The sequence below is a fragment of the Capra hircus genome, chromosome 21 (assembly GCF_001704415.2).
Source record: "Capra hircus breed San Clemente chromosome 21, ASM170441v1, whole genome shotgun sequence".
Lineage (NCBI taxonomy): Eukaryota > Metazoa > Chordata > Mammalia > Artiodactyla > Bovidae > Capra > Capra hircus.
In genome coordinates, this window is record NC_030828.1 from 39319838 (window position 1) to 39346356 (window position 26519).

The window sequence follows — 26519 nt, forward strand, 5'->3', positions numbered from 1 at the left end:
AATATGTGTTCTAGTAGGTAAATGGATAAGTAAACTGAGATATGTACAGACAATGGGGTACTATTCAGTACTAAAAATGAAAAAAAAAGCTAACAAGCCATGAAAAGACATGCAGTTAAACAAGTGCATATTGCTAAGTGAAAGAAGCCCATGTGAAAGGCTGCATGTTGCATGATTCCAACTATGTGACACTTTGGAAACAGCAAAAGTATGGAGACACTGAATTGGTCAGTGTTTGCCAGGAACTGGGCAGAGGGAAGGAGGAATAGGTGGAGCACAGAGGATTTCTAGATCAGTGAAACTACTCTGTATGAAATTATAATGGTGGATCCATGTCATCATACATTTTCCCAAACTAGACAATGTACAACATCTAGTAACTAATTAAACTATGACCTCTGGTTAATGATGTGTTGACATAATTTCATCAATTATAGCAAAAGTATTGCTCTGGGTGAGGAGGGTGTTATCAATGGGTAAGGTTATCTACCTGCATATGGATATGATAACCTCTGTATCTTCCTCTTAATTTTGCCATGAATCTAAGATTACTCTAAATAAAGGTTTAAAATCTAATTTAAAAAATAAACAATATTAAAAAAATTCAGATGCAATCAATAGTTCACCCAGTACCAAATTAATAGATCTTGGGTAGAGTAAACAGATAGGAAGAGGAAACTCAATGCCCAAGAATTGGAAAAGTAGAAATAAACCTGTCATTATTGGCAGAAGACATAATTGTCTACACTGACTATCCAAAAGAAACTAAATTATTAAAGTACAGTGAAGTGTCAGAATACAGGATAATTCAGAAATATCAATTTCAATATTTTACCTCAAAAACAAACATAATTTTCAAAAGATACCATGTACCATAGCAACAAAATGTAGTCCTTGATTGGGAAGGAATAAACAAGATTTTTAAATCATTTGTGGAGATAAGTAAAAATTTAATTAAAGTTCTTAGTGAAGACCTAATAAATGGAGAGATGCTTACAAATTTTTTTTAAAAACCCTAATATTACAAAGATTCTTCTCCAAATATAACTATAGAATGTATGTAATTTAAATAAAAAACCAAAAGCAATTTTAAAAAAGAATTTGACATCAAAATTTTGTTGGAAGAGCAGAGGGACAAAACAAACATAGCCAAAACATTTTTGAAAAAAAATTAATGAGGCTAATCTCTCCAAGATTTCAAGAATTATTATAAACTTCAAGTATTTAGGAAAGTATGATACTGGAATAGTGACAAAGAGATCAATGGAACCAAGTAAGAATTAATAAAAACCTACATTCCTATTGGTGGCTCAGACGGTAAAGCGTCTGCCTACAATGCAGGAGACCTGGGTTCAATCCCTGGGTCAGGAAGATCTCCTGGAGAAGGAAATGGCAACCCACACCAGTATTCTTGCCTGGAAAATCCCATGGATGGAGAAGCCTGGTAGGCTACAGTGCCTGGGGTCTCAAAGAGTTGGACACAACTGAGCGACTTCACTTTCGCATACATACCTACTTGGGCTTCCCAGGTGGCTCAGTGGCAAAGAATCTGCTTGCCAATGCAGATGTGGGTTTGATCCTTGGGTCAGGAAGACCCCCTGGTGAAGGAAATTGCAACCCACTCCAGGATTCTTGCCTGGAAAATGATATGGACAGAGGAGTCCAGTGGGCTAGAGTCCATGGAGTTACAAAAGAATCAGACATGACTGAGCACTAAACAACAACAAACAAAGGATCAGAATTTCAGAGAAGTTTAAATATGTATGGCCAATGCCTACATGCAAAGTAAAGTGCAGTATCATTATTAGATCACCCTGTTGGGTAGGTCCAGAGTAAGAGAACTTTTTATAACTAGTTTCTCAAAAATCATGAGTTCTGGTTGTTCCAAACACTGATGTTGTTGTTGTTGTGTGTGCTCATTCATGTCCAACTCTTGGTGACACCATGAACTGCAGCACGCCGGGCTCTTCTGTCTGTAGTATTTTCTTGGCAAGAATAATGGAGTGGGTTGCCATTTCCTTCTCTAGGGAATCCCTGATCCAGGTATTGAATCCACATTCCTTGTTTCTCCTGGGTTGAGGGAGGTTCTTTACCAACACAGGCACTTGGGAAGCCCCTGATGATGTTACTGATCATTTGGTTATTTGTACTCTTACATACTGCTGATAGTAGTATAAAGTGGTCAGCTACTTTGGAAACGCCTTCATCTTGCTTTGTAAAGCTGAAAGTATACACATGTTATGATACAGCAAGTCCACACCTATGTATAATCCCCAGAGATTCCTTGGCACATATGCACCAGGAGACAGGTATACAATGTCCTCAGTAATACTATGTGAAGTAATAAAACACTGGAAACAACAACCCAAATGTCCAGTGATAGAAAAATAGATAAATAAATGGATAAATCACACTATATAGAGCAGGGAAAAATAATTAGACAACTACATGGATGAAACCTAAGACCATAGTTTGAATAAATAAATTCAGTTCTAAGTAATTGTTAAATAGTATACTATATTCAGTTCAGTTCAGTCACTCAGTCGTGTCCGAAGCTCAAAAAAGTAAGACTAAATAATGCTTATGAATGCATATATAGAGAATAAAACTAATATTTATAAAGCAAGGAAATGATGTTTACATGTGAGGAAGGAGGCAGGGAGATGAATAGGCTCAGAGTACCAAGACTATAATCACAGTGTTCTAGGTGATACATTGAATAGTTGATTCACTGTTTATCACTAGGCTTTATACTTTACATATACGTAATGCAATACTAAGTGGATCAAATAAAATGAAGATGTTGTCTTCAGTTCAGTTCAGTCGCTCAGTCGTGTCCAACTCTTTGCGACCCCATCTTAAAAAGATAATTAAGAAGAAGAATGAAGGAACAAGGATGAAGAGGAAATGGTGTAACGATCCATCATACCTCTGAACGCTTGTGTGGGGGACAGAGCAGCAGTGGGGTGGCAGCAATGAACACAACCCAGTAATTCTTTCTTTGCCATAAAGGAAACAGGCATGTGTGCTTCAGAGCATTGTGAGGTGTGTTCCTGTTTTGTGTGTCATATGGTTTTGTGCTAGTTGAAAAGATTTAATAGAAATTGTAGGAAACAGTTCTTTGTTGGGGGAGATCACTGTTCGCTTTTGACGTACCTTTTATAACATTAGGAATACAATTTGGAACATGAAAAAAGTGTAACATATTCTACTAAGGCTCTAAAATAGCTATAATATATAAGAAATACAAAACACAAGGTAACATTTTAACCCCCTGAGAAAGCAATTCTGTGAGACAAATGACTCAGTTTCTCCAACAAATAAAATGCAGAGAAGAAAAAACAGATTTACAGTTTAAAATATTTAATTGTAATATATGGACTAATTAGACTTTATTGTATCTTGATTCAAATAAAGTGTAACAAAAAATTATCAAACAGAAGATATTTGAGCACTCACTGATTACTTGATGCATTAAATAATCACTTTTTCATTATTTTTATTTGTGATAATGGCAGTTCTTTTTTATGAGACCTTAGTTTTTCAGGTAAAAAATAACATACTTACAAGTAAAATAATGAAATATGGAGAATTTGTTTAAAAATAACTGTGAAAAGTGAATGGGTACATAAAAGTCAAATTGGTCATGAATTGATAGCTACTGAAGCTGAGGATGGATACACAGAACTTATTTATATTGTTCTCTCTGCAATATGGTCAAGATTGCCATTGGAACATGTTAAAATGAATAAAAACAAAATGCTTTTCTATATGTAGTATCTGTCCCATTTATTCCTTGATACATCCTTGTGAACAAAACAGAGTACTATTTACTATCTCTCTCTGGTTTTTTTTTTTTTTAAGGAAAAAACCTGAGATCCAGAGAATGTAAGAGCCATGTTAAGTGAAGTTTACAATGAGACAGAAATGAAATACAATCCGGAGGCTACAGACTTTCTCCAGAGTCTTTCTACCACCTCTGAATCCACAGCATTTTATGCTACCAAGAGGTGATGTTCCAGATCATTACTTATAAATGAGATGAATACTCATGAAACAACTCTCTAAGCAAGGCATTCTTAGACAGATAAATAGGAGTGTGCTGTAACCTTGTAAACAAATTCTAAAAATGAACAAGCCCTTGTGTGTGTGTGTGTGTGTTTTTCTTCACCTTTCCCCCAGGAGAAACACTTGTCAAAAATTGAATGAACTTTATTATTGTTCCATTAATAACTTATCTGAAGAAATGAATAAAAGTTACTGCTTCTAAAAGTAGTGTGCCATTTAAATTAATGTAGCAGCTTTGGCACCATCTTCAGGTGCCAAGGGAACAGACAAAAAGGTAAACATTAGATTCTATATGATTTCAACCGCAGTTATAAAAAGGCTGGCCTCCTAGGGGAGAAGAGATGAAGTGAAAAGAAATCAGGCTATGGCAGTAAATTTGATGGGGATGGTAGAATGGGGAGATAGAAATTAAATGCTCATTTTTAATTGTTCAGTGTGGTTTGTTTTACAAAATTTATAGTTTGGTATGAAAATGCATTTCCATTTATTTTTTTGTAAATAGCAATAAATAGAAATGGGCAGACATAAATACCCTTTGGTTGACAAATGTATGCCTAGCAAGACTCTGAATATTTTGTTTATCAAGTATTAAAAGCCAAAAAGCTATAGAAATAGTAAAGAAAGCTATACATAAAATAACAAAAATTAAAAATAATTAAATATCCCACAGAATATTTGAGTTTTGTTATATCTTCTTATACATTTGTTATTTCTTGAAACTTGGTTTCATTTTTGGTTTATCACAGTCTTTCCACATAGTTTGTAAATACTGTGGTTAAACTAATAACCTTCCTTGTCAGCAACTCAAGCCTGGTTCTCTGAAGCATTTTTAAATTTCAAAGTTAATTGAGCTTCAGAACAAAGTCGTGCACAGAATTCTAATTTGCAGTGGAAAATCTGCACCATGCCTGATGATGTCTCCCTAGAGACAAAGCATCAGGTAGTTTTGTCAATCAAATCAAAGTCACTGTGTTCCCTTCTAATTTATTATAGTTATTTATATGTTTACTTATGTCTTCAAGGGAGATTTGATTATGAATTATTTACTGTTGTTATTCCCTTTTAATGCACCAATCACCACATCGAGATCAATTTAGGAATGATGTCTGTAAATTTCCAGATAAAGAATAGTAAGCAATTTATGTGATAAACTAATGATACCATAAAGGAAGGGAAATTATTCTACGTGAAATTCCTCCCTCATCTCTCAAAATCTAGCAGTATTTCAAAGTCCAGTTTTTTATTCTCCTCCACAAATTCTTCTTTAATGATTCCTGTTAATACAGATAATTCCTTCTTTGATAATGAAATATCTCTCATCTCACACTTGTAACATTTGGCCCTAAATGTTTTTCTTTACTTAAATTTCAAATAGGACTGCAAAGTCCTAGAGGAAAAGGATGATTCATCCATTTCTTTCAAGTAACTTGTATGTCGTTTTATTAGAATGCTTTGCACAATTACTGGTGCCAAAAATAGTTATTGGTGAATGTGTTGATTGAATGGCCCAGTGGTATATTTCAATATTGATCCAAATTCTTAAACATCCCATATGTTTATATCATTTGCCATATAATTTTGAAGTGCTCTTTCAGGGTAAGAGAGGAGGCATAATATGCCTTGTCTGGACCTAGTCCACGTGACATGCATCAGCCAATACAAAAGTCAGCAGAGCTTTGAAATGAGCTGACATATTGAGGTTTATTTTCTTATTCTTCCACATCAGTCAGCTACCCATTAGATGTATGAGCAAGTCCAGGTAAGACCAGTAGAGCAACTGATGAGACCAATCCAGATGCATGAGCAAACAATACTTACTGCTTTATGCCACTGAGTTTCTGTGGTTATTTACTATGTAATACCAGTCCAGTACTCTTGCCTGGAAAATCCCATGGATGGAGGAGCCTGGTGGACTTGTGGTCCATGGGGTCGCTGGGAGTCGGACACGACTGAGCGACTTCACTTGCACTTTTCACTTTCATGCATTGGAGAAGGAAATGGCAACCCACTCCAGTGTTCTTGCCTGGAGAATCCTAGGGACGGGGGAGCCTGGTGGGCTGCCGTCTATGGGGTCGCACAGAGTCGGACACGACTAAAGTGACTTAGCAATACTATGATGGTAATAGATACTAATACAAAACCTAAAGAAAATATTTTTAAGAGAATTTGCAAAGAAGTAGAACTAGAAAAAGTTTTGCTGTACAGCTCACTAATGATTTGTTTTAATTAAAGTGGGAAAGAGGTAGAATGTTTGAGGTAAGAGCCTATTTATTCATGCATTCATTAAAAAAAAAAAACTTTCATCAAGCTGCTACATTGTGACAGAACCTGCAACTGGCACTAGAGACAGAAGAATAATGAGACTCAGTTCCTATTCTTAAGTAAACCAACAATATGATTATGGTATGATATTTTGATTGGTAAACACTTTCACAGGTTTCTGTGGGAGCCAGACAGGGGCAAATGACTCAGGTCACAGGATTAGTTAAATTTTCCTGGAAGAAGTATTTGTTGAAATGCCATAAGGACTGTTGGGGAATCAGGGAAAGGTGAAAAGAGACCTGCCTAAACAAATACCCAGAGTCCCACATCAGCACATTTTGAAGGAGAGAAAATCACTGAGTATTCCAGAAACACCAGTTATATATAGATGAGGACATTCAGGTAAAGCCTAGAAAATAAGGATCTTACCAGAAATAACCAAGAATTTGGACTTTATTCAGAAGGTTATGAGGATTGTGATTTTTTAAAAAGAGTGATATAAGGTCTATATTTTACAAAGATTGCTTGGGTGGAACGTATGAGGAAGGGCTGGAGCGGATAAAGGAGTCCAGGTGAGTAATAATGAAGATCTAAAGTAAGAACAGTGGACATGACAGTGTAAGATATTAAAGGACTAGAATCACCTGGCCATGGTGAACAGCAGAAAGCAGTTTTTAAACAGGAGAGGAAAAAGTCCAAGATTTCTAGATTAGAAGAAATAGTTAATAGGGGGCAGATATTAAAAGAAGAGTTTGGAAAGACAAAGAATGAGTTAAGTTTAGACACCACGTTGAGATTCAGATATCTCCTCTATTTTGGAGAAGATTTCATAGTAAGTTGGGACCAAAGGCATAAGAGCTCTAAGTAGATATAGCAACAGAAATATGAGCATTATTAACATATTTAATTATGGTTGAAGCAAGAGCAAAATGAACACATACAGTTAGACAAGAAAACAGTGAGGACCGATTCATAGGAAACACCCACTCTCATTTGAAAAGACCCTGATGCTGGGAAATATTGAAGGCGGGAGAAGAAGGGGACGACAGAGGATGAGATGATTGGATGGCATCACCGACTCAATGGGCATGAGTTTGAGTAAACTCCGGGAGTTGGTGATGGACAGGGAGGCCTGGCGTGCTGTAGTCCATGGGGGTCACATAGAGTCAGACACGACTGAGCGACTGAACTGAACTGAACTGAAAATGTTAAGTAGTAAGATGCATTTACATTTGGAGTTTGGTTAAGTGGACTGATTGGAAGAATAGGGATCAGGGATATTGGTACCACCAAGAGAAGTACCCAAGTGGTCTAAGTTGAATAAGGAAGAAAATACTGTCATAATGATGGCGTTTTTTTACATATATGGGCAACATATTGAATACAAGAAAAGTTCTAAATTGTTCTATTTGACTTAGGAATGAAATGGAGTCTGAAATTTTGAGTTAAAGATTTCACTTGAATTATGTGGATAGTGAAGTATACAGGTAACAGGTGAGTGTGACTGTCTTTGTATTGTGTGTGCTAAGTTGCTTCAGTCGTGTCCGACTCTGTGCGACCCTATGCACTGTAGCCCACCAGGCTCCGCTGTCCATGGGATTCTCCAGGCAAGAATACTGGAGTGGGTTGCCATGCCCTTCTCCAGGGGATCTTCCCAACCCAGGAATCAAACACATGTTTCCTGCATTTGCAGGTGGGTTCTTTACCACTAGTGCCATCTGGGAAGCTCATCTTTGTACTGTAACCCTAGTTAAATCAAGGGGAATATGTCCCTTGTAGCTAACATTTCTTGGCAATCTTCACGAATATGGCAGAGTGGATTTTCCTAAACTGGTCATAGCCACATATTCAGTCCTACGTGTTCCTAGAGAATGCTGCCACTCCTCAGAGGAGGCAGTAAACTGCCCCTCCCCTTGAGTCAGGGTGGGATTATGTAACTGCCTCATAATAAATATGAATAAAATGTGGCAGCAGTGACTTTGAGTGATTTCTAGGGCTGAGTCATAATAGGTGACACTTGTATAGCTTCATTTGATATCTATAACAACCTTCAGAACTAGGTTCCACATCACCTCCTTTCCATCTCTGCAATCTTGAGGCTCAGGGAGCAAGATAACACAGGTGGTAAGAGGCAGAACTGGAATGACTTGTTGTGTAGGATTCTCCCCCAAACCTTTTTATAAGCCTAGGCTCTGAAAGCAGATTGCCTCATTTGAATCACAACTCACTCCAAGATACCATTTCTGCCAAACACTCAGAACAATACGAACACTTAAAACATTTTTTAAAAAATCTATACTAAGATAGTGTTAGCCGCTCAGTCACGTCCGACCCTTTGAGACCCCATGGACTACAGCCCATCAGGCTCCTCTGTTCATGGAATTTCCCAGGCAAGAATACTGGAGTGGGTAGCCATTCCCTTCTCCAGGGGATCTTTCCAACCCAGGGATCAAACCTGGGTCTCCTGCATTGCAGGGAGATTCATTACTGTCTGAGCTACCAGGGAAGCCCAAGAAGTTGTTTGCTAGAATCCAAAAGTGTTATATGCATAGACAAGGAGTTTAGGAGATCACTGTGGAGGAAAACAGGGTGAATCAGTTGCCAGAGTTCTTTTTCATGAATCTGTGCATTTACAAAGGCTGTTTCTTCTGCCTGGAATAGCTTTACAACCACCCATTTGCCTGTCAAACTCCTATGCCTTTTTCAAGTACCAGCTCAAATCTCAAGCACTATGAATCATTGCCTATGAATCATGTCAAATTAATTCCTCCAAGCTCTCTGATCTTATGGCATTTTATTCTCACCTTGATTACAACATTTAATAGATTGAATTGTATCTATATTTTTACAAATACATCTCTCCATTAGACTGTGAGCTTCTCAATGCCTACCTCCAAGTGCATTCTCTGTGGTGACCTCCATAGCATACAGAAGGCCTGCCATGTAGCCAGTTTACAATATTATGTTTATTAAGTTCAATAATAGATAAATAAGCAATAGTCACCAAAGGAACATATAGGAAGGCATAATTAATTCTAAGAGAGCATGGGGAGTGTCACATAAAAGGAATCAGGCAAACCAGACCTTTAAGATGTGGACGTTTTCACTAATCACAGAACTGGAAGGAGGGCAATCCAGGCTGAGTAAACCACAGAAGCAAAAATACAGCATGGGAAAAGACCAAGGGGTGTGGATTCATCACTCATGAGTACATTCATTTAATAGACGTTCACTGATCACCACTCTATTCCAAGCTTATACTAAGTACAGCGACTAAAAATAAAATAATAATTTATTGTTGATACGCTCAAGGATTCACAGTCATAACAAGAAAAATAAACATGAAAAGAGAAACATTATACAGAGTGGGAGTGTTCTTGCAGAAGTATGAACTAAGCTATGGCTTAGCAGTGAGAACAAGCAGGGAAATCAGCTATGCCTGGGGGCTGAGATGGGGACAGTCACGGAGTGCCGTTTCACTGAGTATTTCAAGGTGAAGAATGGAGAAACGGATCTTCCAGAAAAAATAAGGAACAACATGTGTAAATGCTTTTTGAAAACAACTTTATAGAGGGTCTTGTGTTCCTAGGTAAGAACACATATTTATTTTGTAGGCAGTAGCAGGCCAGTAAGTTTTTAAACTGAAAAGATATATGGATGAAATTTAAGAGGAGATGATGCTAGTGAGTCTGCGACAGATACACCAGAAGGGAAATGCAGTGGAGGCAGAAATCAGTTAAAAGATTTCCAACAGTGCAAGCAAGAGGTGAAGAAAAGATAGAGAGGGATAGAAGATGCAGACTTTAATGCGGAAAACAAAGAACTAAGTGATCCGGAGAGGTGATATCGTAAGTTTTAAATTTATTTAATAAGTAATTAAAGATTTTGAAGACAGAGAAACTGAGTAGATTTACATTGGCTATTTTAGGAGGCTGTTTCTTATCGCAACGTGAATGCTGGGTTAGAAAGACAAGGGACTAGAGGCAGAGAGATCTGTTAGGAAACTGATTCCAAGGCCAATGGAAGAGACAGAGCTCAAACTAGAACTGTGAAAGAGGGAATGAAAAGAAATCAAAAGAGGGGTCTAGAACTGATAATATGAAGGGTAAAAGGGAGCCAGTTTCTTCATCTACTTATTCATTTGATGCACAGCTTTTCAGATATGCACCAAGGAGTGCTTGGTACTCCTTGATACTGAGAATTCAGGGTGAACAAAATAAACATCCCTACCCAGAGCTTATGGCTTAGTGCAAAGAGAGATAATTTAAGCAATTAATTACTTGGAAGTAGTTTAATTACTTGGAAGATAATTTAAGCAATTAATTACATAGGAAGAGATGATAAATACTGTATTATGAAAGCAGGGGATGCTATGGAAATACATAGCCACCTCTCTTAGTATAGTCTGGAATGTTAGGAGATGGTTATGTTTAGGCTGAAACCTAAAGAAAAAATAGGCATTAACCAGGCCAAATCCTTCAGATAAAGGGATTTGGGGGTAGAGTGAATGGTATATGGGTGCTTCCCAGGTGGCAGCACCTGCCAATGCAGGAGACGCAAGAGACGTGGGTTCAATCCCTGGGTCAGGAAGATCCCCTGGAGGAGGGCGTGGCAACCCACTCCAGTATTCTTGCCTGGAGAATCCCATGGACAGCAGAGCCTGGTGGGCTACAGTCCATGGAGTCACAAAGAATTGGACACTACTGGGCACTCACACACACAGGCAGTGGTATATGAGTGGGGCCTTATTTTAGCGAATGCCTGAGTTTAAAATTGAACAAACATTGGAGAACTGGAGAACACAAATGCAAGTTAACCTGGTCAAAAGTCTGGCTGTAAAAGAGGCTTAATCAGATCAATATGGAATCAGAAGAGGATCTTCTTTTCTACGTTTTGTTGTTACAATTCACATATAAAAAAGTACATATAAGTGTGCAGTCAGTTCAAATAGTTTTTTTTAAAAAAAACTATACATCCGTGTAACTACCATCTTGGCCAATGCATAGAACATTTCTATCACCCTGGAAACTTCCCTCATGCTTCTTTCACATCAATCCTCCAAGGAAACCACTGTCCTAATTTTTATCAGCACAGCTTATTTTTGCATGTTCTAGAATTGTATCTACATGGAAGCACACAGTGTGATCTCTTTCCTGTCTGACCTCTTTCTCTCAAGACAGTATCCTTGAGATTTATCCACTTGTGGTGTGTATCACTGGTATGGTGCTTTATACTGCTGAATAGTATTCCACTGTATAAGTATAAAATACATGTATTATATAGCCATTCATCTGTTGATAAATATTCTGACATAATTTTTAACAAGTCTCTGTGTGGAGATACCTTCTCATTTTTCTAGGACTGCTAGGCCATAGGCAAAGTGTGTTTGTAAGGAGATGCCAAACTTTTTCAAAGTTGTTGTTATCATTTTACTTTCCTACCAATAGTTTATGAAAGTTCCACATGATTTCTAGCAGTAATATTTTTCACTGTCTTTAAATTTCAATAATTCTAGAGTGAGCTTTTGAGGTTTTACAGTAGTTTGATGACTAATAAATTTAAGCATTTTTCCATGGGCTTATTGGTATTTATATATTTATGTGAAGTGTATTTTCAAGAGTTTTTATTTGTTTTAAGAGAGAAAAATGAGAATACATAGAACATAAAGCCAAGCATCAGGACTTTCCTGGTGGCCAGTGGCTAAGAATCTTCCTGCCAATGCAGGGGATACAGGTTCGATCCCTGGTCCAGGAAGATCCCAAATGCCTCAGGGCAACTAAGCCCATGTGCCACAAGTACTGAGCCTGCATTCTAGATCCCTTGTGCCACAACTACTAAATCCATGTGCTGCAACTACTGAAGCCTACATTCCAGGAGGCTGTGCTCCGCAACAAGAGAAGCCATTACAAAGAAGCCTATACATTGCCACAAAGAGGAGAGCCCCTACTTTGCAACTCGAGAGAGTCCAGGCACAGAAACACAGACCCAACACAGTCAAAAATAAAACAAAATTTTTAAAAAGTGCCAAGAATCAATTATAAGAAAAAAGATGAACATGTAGAAGAGCAATAAAATTAAAAGAGTAAGTTCCTGATGAGAAACATAGTGTATCAAAAGTATATAATTTATACTACCAGTACTGGATAAGTGGCATACCTGCTTTTCAAATTATGTTGGTTAAGAGCTCAGAAACACTTGGTCTTTACTCTTGATAGTATAATTTCAGTAATGTCCAAAAAATCTTGGTTGATCACTTAAAATCGACCAAAATCATTTTTATATTATAGGCTAACATTGCCTGATTGTGAAATTGCATGAAATTTTGTATATTTTCCCCCATCATATAATTGTCCTGCATTTAAAAGGGGCCACTGTGGTTCCATGAATCCAAAGTGAAATATACAGTATGGGAAAACATGATATAAATGAAATTAGCTATGCTATGTAGCTAAAATCAAGCGACTTTTCTGAATGTCAAAAAAAAAGCTTGTTTTTAAAGAATATAGGAAGAAGGTACACATAATTGATGTTCAATGAGACTAAATAAAATATTTCTCAAAAGCTAGCAAAAGACTTACCTATACCACAAATTTAAAAATAAAAATTTTTAATCTCTGAGTTTAATGAAAATTTAACACGTGCATCTTGCCATTTTCCAGTCAGCTTCTTAAAAAAGCTTTCAAATGAGTAATATGCTTTCTATAAAAACAGACAATATGAAATTTTTCATTTTTAAAATTGATGCCTGGTTATAATGATACCATAATTTAAATGTAATCCTAATCCATAAATGGTAGCAATAAACAAAACAGAAGTGAAGGATTTGTTTCAGTTAGAGTTTACTTTCCTTGACATATTGAGTTGCCTCAACTACTCACCCACAACCATATCATATAATCAAATGTTCAAGTGTTACTTAAGGTGCTATTTTCAGCTATATGCAGTGGACCACAGAAAAATTAAGTTTCACAAGTACAAAGTTCGGCTGCTTTTTCATTCCATTCCTTCTGTTGCAGAGTATTCCCAAAATCAAATGAATAAAGAAGAGAATTATAGTCTGTATTTTGGGATTGTTAAAGGTTTCTCTGTTTCTGACAGTTTGGCTTTCTTTTGTCATTTTCTCACTTAAATGTTGTAAACTCAGAAAGTGCTAAGCTCAGATTCTTTATGTAGTGTTACTCATGCCATAAGACAATATTATTTTACCATGTCAAAGTTGTTTGCACCATTTGGAGCACATCTATCATCAAAACTCAATTAAATGGAGTCTTTCTATCTTCAACTAAAACAAACTGTTTACTTAGATTTGCTCAGTGTTTACTTCGCAAGAGGTAGAAGACCCAAATAGCACGGGAATATAGGTGTCTGGGGATATACCCGGGGTCAAAAAATTTAACCCAGAGAAGGAGGCCTTCTTCTTTGCTTGCAACAAGAGACTTTCTTTTTCTTTTGCCAAGTAAATGGCAGCATTATAATGCTATTCATACCTCACTGGTGTCCTAACAATTCCTCTATTCACACTGAAAAGGGATATATTCTCTTTGTTGCAAAGTATTAAATTTGTCCCTAGAGATTAGTGTGTAGGCAGTTTTAAAGGATGAAACAGGATTAGATAAGGTTTCTTTACTGAGAAAGAGTTCTGAAACAGTGCAGCAGAAAACCCTCTTGCATTACTTGTACTGAAAAAAAAAATCCTTTGTTTTAACACTTCAAATCACAAGTCACATTTATTAAATTATTAGTTGACAAAATGTTTCTTTGTGGAGTTTTCTGAAAGGTAAGTTACAAATAGAAAAAAATTGACACTTGCCTTAATTGTATTTGAAATTTTATATCTTTGAAATCCCTCTATGGCATTTATAATATAAATACATTTTAAGAGATGATATAACAAAGATTTATTAATTGTAGCTACCTGCTCGGAGATTTAGAATGCTTCTGCCTTTCTCAGTGATATTTAGAAGGGGTGAAAACTATATCATACATCCACTGAAGTCAGCCAACATTTCTTAACTGTAAAAGTGTCAACATTTTGTCGAGGGTAATTCTTTAAAATATGACAGTGGTTCGTTTGGGTTCCATTTACTTGTTTATAGTAATAAACAGATAATAACACTGTTTACCACAGGAAGACATGATTGAATATTATCATCAAGTTTCCAAGAGAAGTGCAAGATAGATTTTCTTCAGAAGGAAAAAAAAAAAGCCTGTAATAATATACTATGCATTTAGCAAATAATTTTAAGGCTACAGACCTTTTCTAATTCATTGTAAAGCTGCTATGTGATTGCATGTTAAAGCATTTGTGTGTGTGTCTTTATTTTACATGGTAGGGTAGATATTGAGTAAAAGCCTTTCTAGGCTACAGTAGTTTCTTTTGCTTTTGACCATTTATCCACTAGCCACATGGAAAACTTTCATTTCAATAAAAAAGGAAAGATTTGCAATTAGGACCCCTGATTTTGTTATAAGTCAAAAAAGAAACCCTTAATTTAAGGCTAAAGATTATGTTTCTGCCGTTATGTACAGATTTTAAAGCTTACAAGAGAAAAGAATTGGAAATATAAGATTTCTCTTAAGATTAAAAAAAAAAAAACTCTTTGCGTGCTGATGGCACCTTGTCATCTGAAAACCAGGAAACCTTCTGCATGCACTTTTCCTTCTTCACATTGCTGCCAGGTTATCAATCTTCCCATGGCACAGTTCTGCTTATGTCAGGCCCGGCTACAAACTATTTGTTGTTTCCCACTGTCTCCAGAACAAAATCCAGACTCTTTGGCTTAATGTTCAAAGCTTTCTACAATCTTTCTCTAAACTTCCCATTGCCACTTTTCTGAGTTAATTCTGTGCCAGGCTCATTGACACCCCCTACCTAAACACCCTCCACACTGTATCCTTAACAAGTTCCTAGACGTATCATGTGTTTTGGGGCTTTCACAGCATCGCTTATGTTGTTCTTGCTCTCTATCCATCCTTTCAGTTTTCACATAGACTATTTCACCTTTCACTTGTGGGTATCTTAGTGCAATAAATATTTGCTGGTCTGCTTCTGATAAATACCACTGTGTGCATGCATGCTAAGTTGCTTCAGTCGTGTCCAACTCTTTGCAACCCTGTGGACCATAGCCTGCCAGGTTCCTCTGTCCATGGAATTCTATAGGCAAGAATACTGCAATAGGTTGCCGTGCCCTTCCCCAGGGGATCTTCTGACCCAGGGATCAAACCTGCATCTCTAAAGTTTCCTGCATTGGCAGGCAGATTCTTTACCACTAGCACCACCTGGGAAGCCCCAAATAACCACTGCACTGGGCTATAATATTAAGACGTTCTGATGTAATGCTCCTTGCCTGCGTGGAAACTCAGAATCACGTTAAGGCAGCTTTGTTATTTCATAGGCCAATAAAAATACTATATTTGTTTCTGCTTTTTCAATGGCTCTGGAATGTTTTTAGTGTTTCTCCTGATTTCCACCTACCCTTTCTAGTCCAAAACAGAAATAAAAATGTTAACGATTTTTGCAAATATAATTGATGTGAAATAACTGTAAGTGAGACTTCCCTGGTGGCTCAGGAGATGAAGAATCTGCCTGCAATGCAGGAGATCCAGGTTCAATCCCTGGGTCAGGAATATCCCTCAAAAAAGGGAATGGATACCCACTTGAGTATTCTTGCCTGGAGTTGTTGTTATTCAGTCACTAAGTTGTGTCCAACTCTTTGCATCCCCATGGACTGCAGCACGCCACGATTCCCTGTCCTTCCCTATCTCTCAGAGTTTGCTCAAATTCATGCCCATTGAGTCGTTGATGCTATCCAACCATCTCATCCTCTGTTGCCCCCTTCTCTTGACCTCAATCTTTCCTAGCATCAGGGTCTTTTCCAATGAATCAGCTCTTTGCATCAAGGGGCCAAAGTATTGGAGCTTCAGCACTACCAATGAACATTCAGTGTTGATTTCCTTTAGAATTGACTGGTTTGATCTCTTAGTCCAAGGGACTCTCATGAGTCTTCTCCAGCACCACAATTCAAAAGCATCAATTCTTTGGAGAATTTAGTAGTTATATGAAAATAAACATCTGGAAATTTGCAAATACTTATATACTAAACTAGATTTATTTTCCACATGTTCATCCTGATTTTGAGGTCATGGAAATACAATCCTGTAGTCTGAGTTAAATTTTATCACTTTCTAACATTTTTATGAATACTCCCCACTTTTGCATATCTCATCCTCAAATTACTTTTTGAATATTCTGTATTAGTTTGGACTATTTCTGGGAAAGTAACCTTTAACAACTTTTGAAAAACACAACTGAAGTGAATGAAATAAAAAATGAATAGATGTTAGATGGAAAAGAGAAAGAAAAGATTTGAATAAATGAGTATCAATCATTATAGAAAAGTAATTGCTTTTTCACTTTCACACTCACAGGACAATATTTACTGCGACAAGGAAGACCCTGCCATGAGACTGGTCAGTGGGATTGTTGGGTTGTTGCGGATAATGACACTGTTGTTTTTTCCTCCAGATTTAAGACTTCAAGAACCATGGAACTATAAGGGGAAAAGTCCTAACATAATACTACTTTCAACACTTACACTTCAGAGTTTCTGCTCAGTTTTGCATTTGAAGAGAAGAAAATTATGCTAAAGTAATATAATAAAAAATATATGCTTTTCATTTCAGAGCTCTCAAAACCAAATGTACAGTGTCTCCTACTGTGATCCTAACATAGCCACCTTAGAGATGAGGAAACCTCCACTCAAATGCCTTGCTCAAGTTAACAGAGTCAGCTCACGGTAAATCAAGCCTATAATTCAGCTAGTTCCACATCTCATCTGATTTCTTTGTCTCAAAGTATATTTGAAGGCCTCTTTGACTAGGCCAGATGGATGACTGGATTTTGCATTACACATATTTTTATGTATTTTACCATGGTTTAGTTTTCCAAAGAGATTTTTGGTCAAATCGAAGATAGTTCCTGCAGCCATGCTACTTGAAATTTGTATATAAAATCAGTTGATCCATCAAGTTGATTTTGGAATGCAGCATCAAATTTCAAAGTAACAAATTGAAAATAAAGAATAGAGAGAAGACTAATATGTTCACTGAAATGTTTTTCCATCATCCAAAGGCTTTGATGGACACTATTACTTTTATAATTCTAATAGCAGCTACCATTTATTGGGTGTTTCCAATATGCCACACATTGTGTTCCTTACACACACACACACTTATTTTATCACCTCAGTGATACAAAGGGAAGCATTTGGGTGGTAGAGTGGTAAAGAATCCTCCTGCCAATGCAGGATACAAGAGATGTGGGTTTGGTCCCTGGGTCTGGAAAACCCCTGAACAGGAAATGGCAACCCACTCTAGTATTCTTGCCTGGAAAATTCCATGGGCAAAAGAAATCTGGCAGGATCCATGGGGTCGCAAAGAGTCAGACATGACTGAGGACATACACACACACACACAAACAGGCTCAGAGAACTCACGTGACAAATCCAAATTCACACTGTTAAGATCTGAGATCCAGGTGTTTTATTTACCTAAAACTCAATTTTTTTACTGCTTAAAATTACTAAACTAATACTATAAACCTTTTAAATAAGCTGATATATGTCAAAAATGTTTGTATTATCAGAATATTAAACACTACATTTGATCTCTCTCAACCTTCATAACAACTATTTGAGAGTAGGTATCATCATGTCCATTTTCCTGTGAGAATAAGAAAATTTTGGAAAATTACACACTGTCCTCAAGATTACTTGGTTAACAAGAGGCAAAAACAGGTTGTCAGCCTAGGAAGACTGTCTTCATCCATTACTCTATACTGCCTCTCATGATCTCCTTATCTGTAGGAACACATAGCTATTCTTTAGATGCATAAACCAGGAAAGTAGATGTAATGTATTGTAACAAATGATCCAGAATTTCAATGCCTTACCACAGATCGTTATTTCTCACTCATAGTCTCTGTCCTTTGTAGTTGTGTCTTTTAATGAATGTGTGTAACAGGATCCAGGTAACAGGGCAGCCACTATCCATAACTGGTCTCATGGCAAAGGGGCAAAAACAAAAAACAAAACAGAGGCATAGACAATCATATGCTGGCTTTTAAACTTCTACCTGGAGGTTATATGGCCACTCCTGAGTCCTGCCAGGTGAGGATAAATAATCCTTTCTTGGTGATTGGCTCCCTAGAGACAGAAATCTGACTGTTTGGGAATAGTTCACCTGGTATCTAGTACATTACTACCAAGATATGCATATCCATGCATAAAATGACAGGATACAAGTGTGTTTTCTTGACTGTGGCTCTTCAAACAACCTTAGATCTTAGACTACCAGAGGAAAAGACACAAGTTAGTGGAGCAACTTTTATGAATAAAGAAATAAAAACCATCTGATGGGATAATATAACATTCTTCACTAGTATAATTTATAGCTCTAAATTTACAATTTATAGCCTAAGAATTTTATTTTACTGGGGAAAGGGGAGTTGCATTTGTAATAAGATACTGAGTAAGGAGAGTAGATATTGTCAGATCCTGCTGGTAAGTGGACAGATATCTACTGCATTGTTTAGGGTAGGAAAGAAAAGCAAAAAATATAAATAAGCAACAATACAAAATGGATTACATTGTCTATAAATGGAATTCTATTCAGCAAAGCAAAATGATCAGAATGTAATGGTACAGAAACTACTAGTGATAGAGGAAAAAAATCAGGTTATAAAATAATATTATTGTGTAAAAGGCATATATTAGAAAAATCACCAAAATGTTCAGTTTTCCTTGATATTTTTTTAGAAATTTCCTTTGTTTCTTGGAGGAGTTCAAGGAAGGGGTAAATTTACAAATTTTCTATACTGAATACTTAATACATTTCAAAAGAAACTAACATATGAATTAAAAAAATAAATTTTTAAAACATAAGTAATAGCCTGTGGAGTCCAAATACTAAATAAAATTGTCTTTAATAATTAAAAAAAAGAGTTAAATTCAGATAACTTAATAATCTCCCAAAGCAGTCAAGAGACAATTAGTGATCTTTCATAATCATTTTGATCACTTCCCACTGAATATTTGACTCACATTTTACTCCATCCTCAGTCTCATCTTCAATATAAAGGCTTACATAATCCCCCAACACCTACTAACTCTGAGCTCCACATCAGTTTGGAAATGATTTATTCTTTTCTCTCCCACTAAACTAGCAGCTAATTGGTAGCACAGGAGCAAGCCTATTCCTCTTATTATCCTCCAGCTAATATTCCTGACTCTGGACTTCTCCATGGCTGTCTGTCCTGTACACTGCAGGCAGAGTTCCTTTGATGAAATAAAAATTGAAATGATAAGTTTTGAAAATTCTTTATTTCCTTATTAGTTAGCTTATTATAGGTTTTGCTTTAGTAACAGATAATCTCTAAATCTCAGCGGCTCACAAAAACTCATCTTTTTTTCCTCCTGTTCAAGTCAGCTGGGGAACAGCTAGGACTCTGGTCCCCTCATATATTTTTTTTTAATCTAGAATTCTTAAGGGGAGAACAACTCTTCTCTATTACATTGGGGAACAAGTAATGGTAGCATCATGCAATAACTTTTTAAAAAATATTTACTTATTTATTTGGCTATGCCAGTTCTTAGTTTCATCATGCAACTCTTTTGTTACAGCATACAAACTCTTAGTTGTGGCATGTAGGATCTGGTTCCCTAACCAGGAATCAAACCCAGTCCCACTGCATTCAGAGCTCAGAGTCTTAACCACTGGAGCACCGTGGAAGTCCCAGGCAATAAATTCTTAAAGCTTCTGCTTAGATGTGATGTAAATCACTTAGGCTCATAAAAGATTCTACAAGCGTGTCCTGTGGCCAAGTCTGATGTCAGTGACGCAATAACTAATATAATTCTGTCCCAGAGAGGGACTGCAAAAAATCAAAAACAATAATATAATCTGCCACCAAGACAGGTAATGGTAATGCCTTCTCTTCATACTTTCAGACAGTTTTTATAGATATTAATAGTTGAAATGAGGAACAATGAGTAGGAAATTGCTAACTTTTACTTCCTAATATAATGAGTATTTGTTTGCAAGAAAATTAAAACAATTTAAAGTCCAATTTTGACAAGAATCAAATAAAAGATTGTAAGTTTCTGTCTATGTTAATTTGGCTTGGCAAATTGAATCTGGGCCACATAATCAGCAGCAGTATATTTTAAAAATTGACAAAATGCTCAGGAGCATTCTAACTGTCCAAGGAATAAGCATGAATTAATATCTGTTCAATAATAATTATCTGAGCAATAATATATGTTTTGGGTACATCAAACCTATTTTTAGATGGACATTGAAGAGCCAGATAAGTCAATAATGGTTGATGGCACAATCTACATTTTCCAATGCCAAGTACTGCATAGATGTATTCTTTTTCTCAATGGAGCCCAGGAAGAACCCATAAAATGTTCAGCCTAGTGCCTGAGGCTTTTCCACTTGGGCTGTTTTTATTGGTTCTTAATTGCCAGAATATTCCCAACAATTCAGATACTTTTTCTTAAAAATGTTGTAAAGCTTTAATTTTACTGATTATGTTCCTTGATTCTCTAGAGGATTAAGGTCTTCTGACTGAATGTTAAATCCAAAAACCAACTATTCCAGCAAACATTACTAATGCAAAAAAAAAAAATAAATAGAAGACTCAGTTATTTAAAAAACTAGTCACAGGAACATTTTTAACAATTCAGTTTTACTTCATTCAACTGCAGTAATTTGATCTAGGTTTAGGCTAGAAGACAACTTTAGAAACTGGTTTTAAAGAATGGATAAAGATTATTTGTAATTACCATATCAATTGTTTGTTTATGGAGATGCTGCCAAAGTATTAGGAGTGCTTGAGAAGAGTTTCTTTTCTTAAATATATTTATTTTACAGTTTTATTTACATTTACTAGCCTGGCAAAACCTTTCATCTATGAAAGACACTGGTTTCCATGTAATTGAAAAAATACAAGCAAAGCTGTTATTTTGCATCACACAGACAAAAGAAAAAATACTCAGTTTCTTCAGAATCTGAACATTTAAAAAGAAACCAATTTAAGAAACATGCTTATATGTAGAAAAAGTCTTTCTTTCTATGTTGCTTAGTAAAATATTTGCAAGGAATGAAAATCTATGTAAACATATATATACATATATATGTGTGTATATATATATATACACACACACAGAGACATATATAGAAATAGAGAAAGAGAGATACAATTATATACAGTTACATGTATAGTTGCAAATACATATATAATTATATATGTGTGTGTGCTTATATAAATATAGATGATATAGATATCATTATAGATATAAAGTAATTTTAGGGTTTTTTTCTGATAGTTAAGCATTAGAGCTTCATCAGTTTTCCTTTCCTGGAAAGGCTGTACAATATGTAAATGTACAGTTTGGGAGAAATGCAAAATACAGGGTACACAGTGCTCTGAAACTGCTTATCCTGGGTAAGTAAAGGTAGATCAGAAAGCTAAACTGGGCTTTGCAGATAATGCCACAAAGGAACTCCAGTCTCTAAAAGCTAATCTTACCCTTGATTATGCTCAGCAAAGTTTCTCACTGTTAGAATGTATATTGACAAAATATCAATAATTGGTCGCCACATTTCATGTTAACAATTTTATTTGTATTGATATATTAGAGACAAAAGCAGTAAGAGATTTGCCTATAAGCAATACTATATTCTAAGCTCGTGAGCCCATGATGTCTGTCTCTCAGTTGGTGAAGATACGAGAGAGGGTGCTGCCACGTTACTTGGTACAATTTACTGATATGTACAAAACAAAGAGAGTGCTTTTAATAGTTCTGAATATCATACTTCTACATTTCAACAGAAATCCAAACACTGAAGGCAGGCCACAGTGGACACAAAAGACTTCATAATTTCCGTTGTGAATAATTAAAGTAATACTTAAAGCACTCAGGTTAATTCAGAGCTTTGTTTGCACTTCTATTTTAGTTGTAAAAGTGTGTCAGTTATAAGAGTACCAAACTCATATGTGTTTGCTAACTCGGTTCAATGGATGATACTGCCTAGAATGATCACTTTGAATTGAAATATGCTTAACTGCACTTCAAGTTTTAAAACAGCAGTGTTTTTTAGGCAAGGTGAACACATGATAACAGTCATTCCATAGTTGTAAATTTCTTAAGTTAATAGTTGTATGTTACAAACAGTATCAAGTATAAACCAAACTTTTTATATTTTTTGCATTAAATATGAACTGGGTTACTGTATAATTTCAACATATGACATCCCGCTTCAAAAATTATTTTCCATAGGCAGTTATTTATACTTTCAGGCATTTTAATTTCTTGAATTAAAGGACGCAATGTAGGTAAAGATATTCCTATATTTTCAAGTTCTCTTTTGATTGGTAAGGGACAGTGCAGGCCCATCTGTTTTGCAGCAAAGAAAGCCCCAAACCATCTGTGTAGAACCACATGCCAGCTAAAACACAGAGATATGCACAGTTTTTTTGTTATGAAAAATTTTGCAGTGTTTTTTTCTGTATTAGTGTGAATAAATTAGCAACAACTAAATTAAAGAAATCTTTAGAGAACATATTAACTTTCTAGTGCCTACAGTAAATTATATTCATTTAGAAATGATGAAAGTTGCATTGTCCCCATATGAAATTTTCCTTACTATTCTGAATTTGATACAGAAATCACTCATCATCTGCAAAGTAAAATAGCTACATTGTTGGGAATGTAAGTTCATTTTATGAAATTTTTTGATTGAACAGTTCTCTGACTTTCAAAGAGTAAACAATTGTGATCTTTTTGTTCATCTATAAAAAGTACCACAGTAAGATGAATAGTATAGTTATAATTGGTACATTATAAATATTACATTATCTGTATAATATCCAGATACTATAGTACATGAGACTATTTTGTGGCATATTTTAAAGAAGTTCTTGTTTTCCCATTTCCACTGAAGCAACACTGCTGAAGTATTGTTTAGAGTCTACTGCAGTAATTGAAAATATAAATTAACTGCTGGTTTTAGGGAGTCAAAAAGAATACTGAGTAGTAGATTAAATGCTAACTACATTGTATTATTCTAAGGCATTGAAGAATTATATTAATATTTTTAAATAAGTTCTAAATCTAAAATATTGCACACAGTACTTTATACTGGTGCTTTTGGCTACACAAATTTGGCTTTCCAGGCCATTTATTCTCAAAATCAGTAAAACCCACACAGGCCTACAATCTCTGAAAAAAATCAAAAACATCACTTCTTCTCGCAAGTCCTCTATCTTTACTCTGCCTTAGTTTATACATGGTTTCTGTTTGATGAGTTAGAAAATAACAAATAACAGAGATACGTGAACACATAGCAGTTCCTTAATGCCTAGTTAAGTATTGATGAACTATGTCACTTACTCTGACAGAGACCTTTCCTTTTATGTTTTACAGTGGTGTCGAAAATGCTTATTATCTGTTTGAAAAACATTAAAAGCTTTAAATTCAAGCAGCTCATTTTTCATTTTGTTAATTGCATAACATACTAATGTTGCACTAGGTTGTTTTTTTCAGTGGTATAATGATGCAACAATATTTACATACCAACTCTGGTTTTCCTTTAATGGTTTCTATAACAAGATCATAATTTCCTTTAGCGTAATCACTGGCAGATTTATTTGGCGTCCCATCTTCACTCTGCTCTGGCTTTGGGGGGCCTGGGAGAGAGCACATACTTTCCCTTTCCTCACTCAGTACACTCTGTTCCTGTGTAGATGCGGCAGGTCTAGGCTACACTCCTGCCAGACATCCATGTTTAAAAACCTTTTAGGATGCAGTATCAGTGGAAATCAACTGATTCCTCTGAATTCTGCCCCAGAGCTTTAACAAATTGGTTTAGCCACCATAATTTTACTGCACAGTAATGTGGTAAATATGTGAAAGATGGATGACTAGAGGAAATTTTCACTGAAAATTTTACTGAACCAGTTTCAATAGATTTATAGGAGAGGTGACAATATGAAAAGGAGAGTTATGGTATTCAGGGTTTTCTATAATGCACTATTAATATCAAGGCTGACTTTGAAAACAGCAGTTTCTACCCAGAGCTCTATGACACTGCCTCAGAAATCCCTGTAACCTGTCCTTCACCTTGCCATGCTTTCCATCACTATAGCTAATGCCGTGGAATACTATAAATCCATCTTCTGCATTTTTTAAATTTTCCCCACATAGAACAATAATAAGGTGTTAAGATATGTCTGGCTATCTTGCTCAACATGCCTTGAGAGCAGATGAAAACACCATAACATGATGCTCCAAATTTAGCTCCATTTGTCCTGCATGAAGAAACAAAATCAAAAAACAAAAAACAATTTCAAGCTGTCCCCTAAATGGAGCCGATTTCAGAAAAAAATACCATTAATCAGAGCACTGCAGATGGGTGTGACTTCTTTGGATAACATTGTATGAGATAACTTCACCTACCTCTCATTCTGTTTGAGAGAGTTTGTTAAATGTCTAGGTTCTTTTCAGTAGGGAGTGACCTGTTTTAAACCACAGGAACAGCAGACTTTTGAAAAGAAAAACTGTTCACACATGATCGAGTTGGGTAAAGCTGTGATTTTCTGCTTGGCTAGAACACAGTCTATGATTCAGTTATAAGGTTAATCAATCTGAACTAAAATGTATAGGGATATACATAAAAGATATACATCAAATGTAATCCTTAATGTCTTGGGAGGAGCATGTATTTATATGTCCTCATAGTGATGACTCAAGCTAATTCCAATCGTATCATGAGATCTCTAATGGCTACCTTCTGTGTTGTTAATTTACTTCACTGGGAGATGTCCCTTCCTGAACAGTAGTTAGAAATATGCATTGAAACCTATGGCATAGGCTTAGAAGAAAACCTTTGCATATTAAAAGCTAACAGAATGATTCATGGCTAGCAATAAATGTAACATATTTACTATTTTATTAAAAATGTTCTTGTAATAATTGAAACTCAGAGCAGGATTTATTTCAATTAACTTGGGAAGCAAAATAAATATTTAACTTATTTATCATTTCACAATTAAGATCTATCATTTAAATGAGATGCAATTAGTTTTCTCTCTTAAATGAAATGAGGCTCCATGTAGTGTGGGCCAGGGCCGTTATTTCACTTTACTCTTCCAAGGGGCCATTTGTTTTTGAAGGTTTTTCTTTCGTTTTTCCTTTTTTTTTGGTGCTTTTAATCTGCTCAAAAAAGTGTCAAACTCAACTGCTCCCATACCTGAACAGTCGAGATTTTCTTCTATTTTGTAATGTATGTCTGCTTATTAAAGTCTTCAAGACATCCTAGACTTAGGCAAACAGTGTCCAAATGTACCATATTTAGCTTCTATCTCAAAATCTCCCGAGCTGTCAATTTAGGTGTTAAAGAGACCATTTGTAAAGCTTGGCTGGGAATTGCCATTATTGACTGGAATGTGTGTTTATCATTACATTCAATGATGAAAGTGGAACATGGAGCATATGAATAAATGTCAGCAGATGTTTCTTTTAAATGGCCTGATTTCAACCTCCTGTTGTTTGTCTTGAATACAAATATTAAAAAAGGGAAAAGAGGCAGAATTTTTTATGACATAAGTGCAAGGGTAGTTAGATTTTTTGAAAAACAACAAAAATAGTGGCTAGAATATCAGACTGAGGGAGTCAAGTAGAATTAAGAGTTAGTTGGTTATGCTCAGATACTCTTATGGGCTTCTAAGTAGATTTAGCAAAAGGAGGTTTTCTGTATGTTGTTACAGCAAAATCCAACCTCGCGGATTTTTTGTGTTTAACAGCTGCTACTAATGATTGTTTTATTTAAAAAAAAAATAGCTGAATTTGATTACAGCACAGAGGGTGTTCAACTTGGGTTAAGGGTCTTCAAAAGTCTTGATCTCTTATTTGAAGATGATGAACGAAAATATTCAGGGGCAAATGGACACTGTTTCCTTTTAAATTCTTAGTTTGAAAGACAGACAATGAACACAGAAAGCGTATTTTACCTATTGCAGTGAGGGGAAAATCCAATGTAAATTCAGTGGTATATAAATAAAATAGACATTTTAGTTGGAAAGACAGACAGACTCATCTTTTGTTCACTTCTCTAGCAATTTCTGA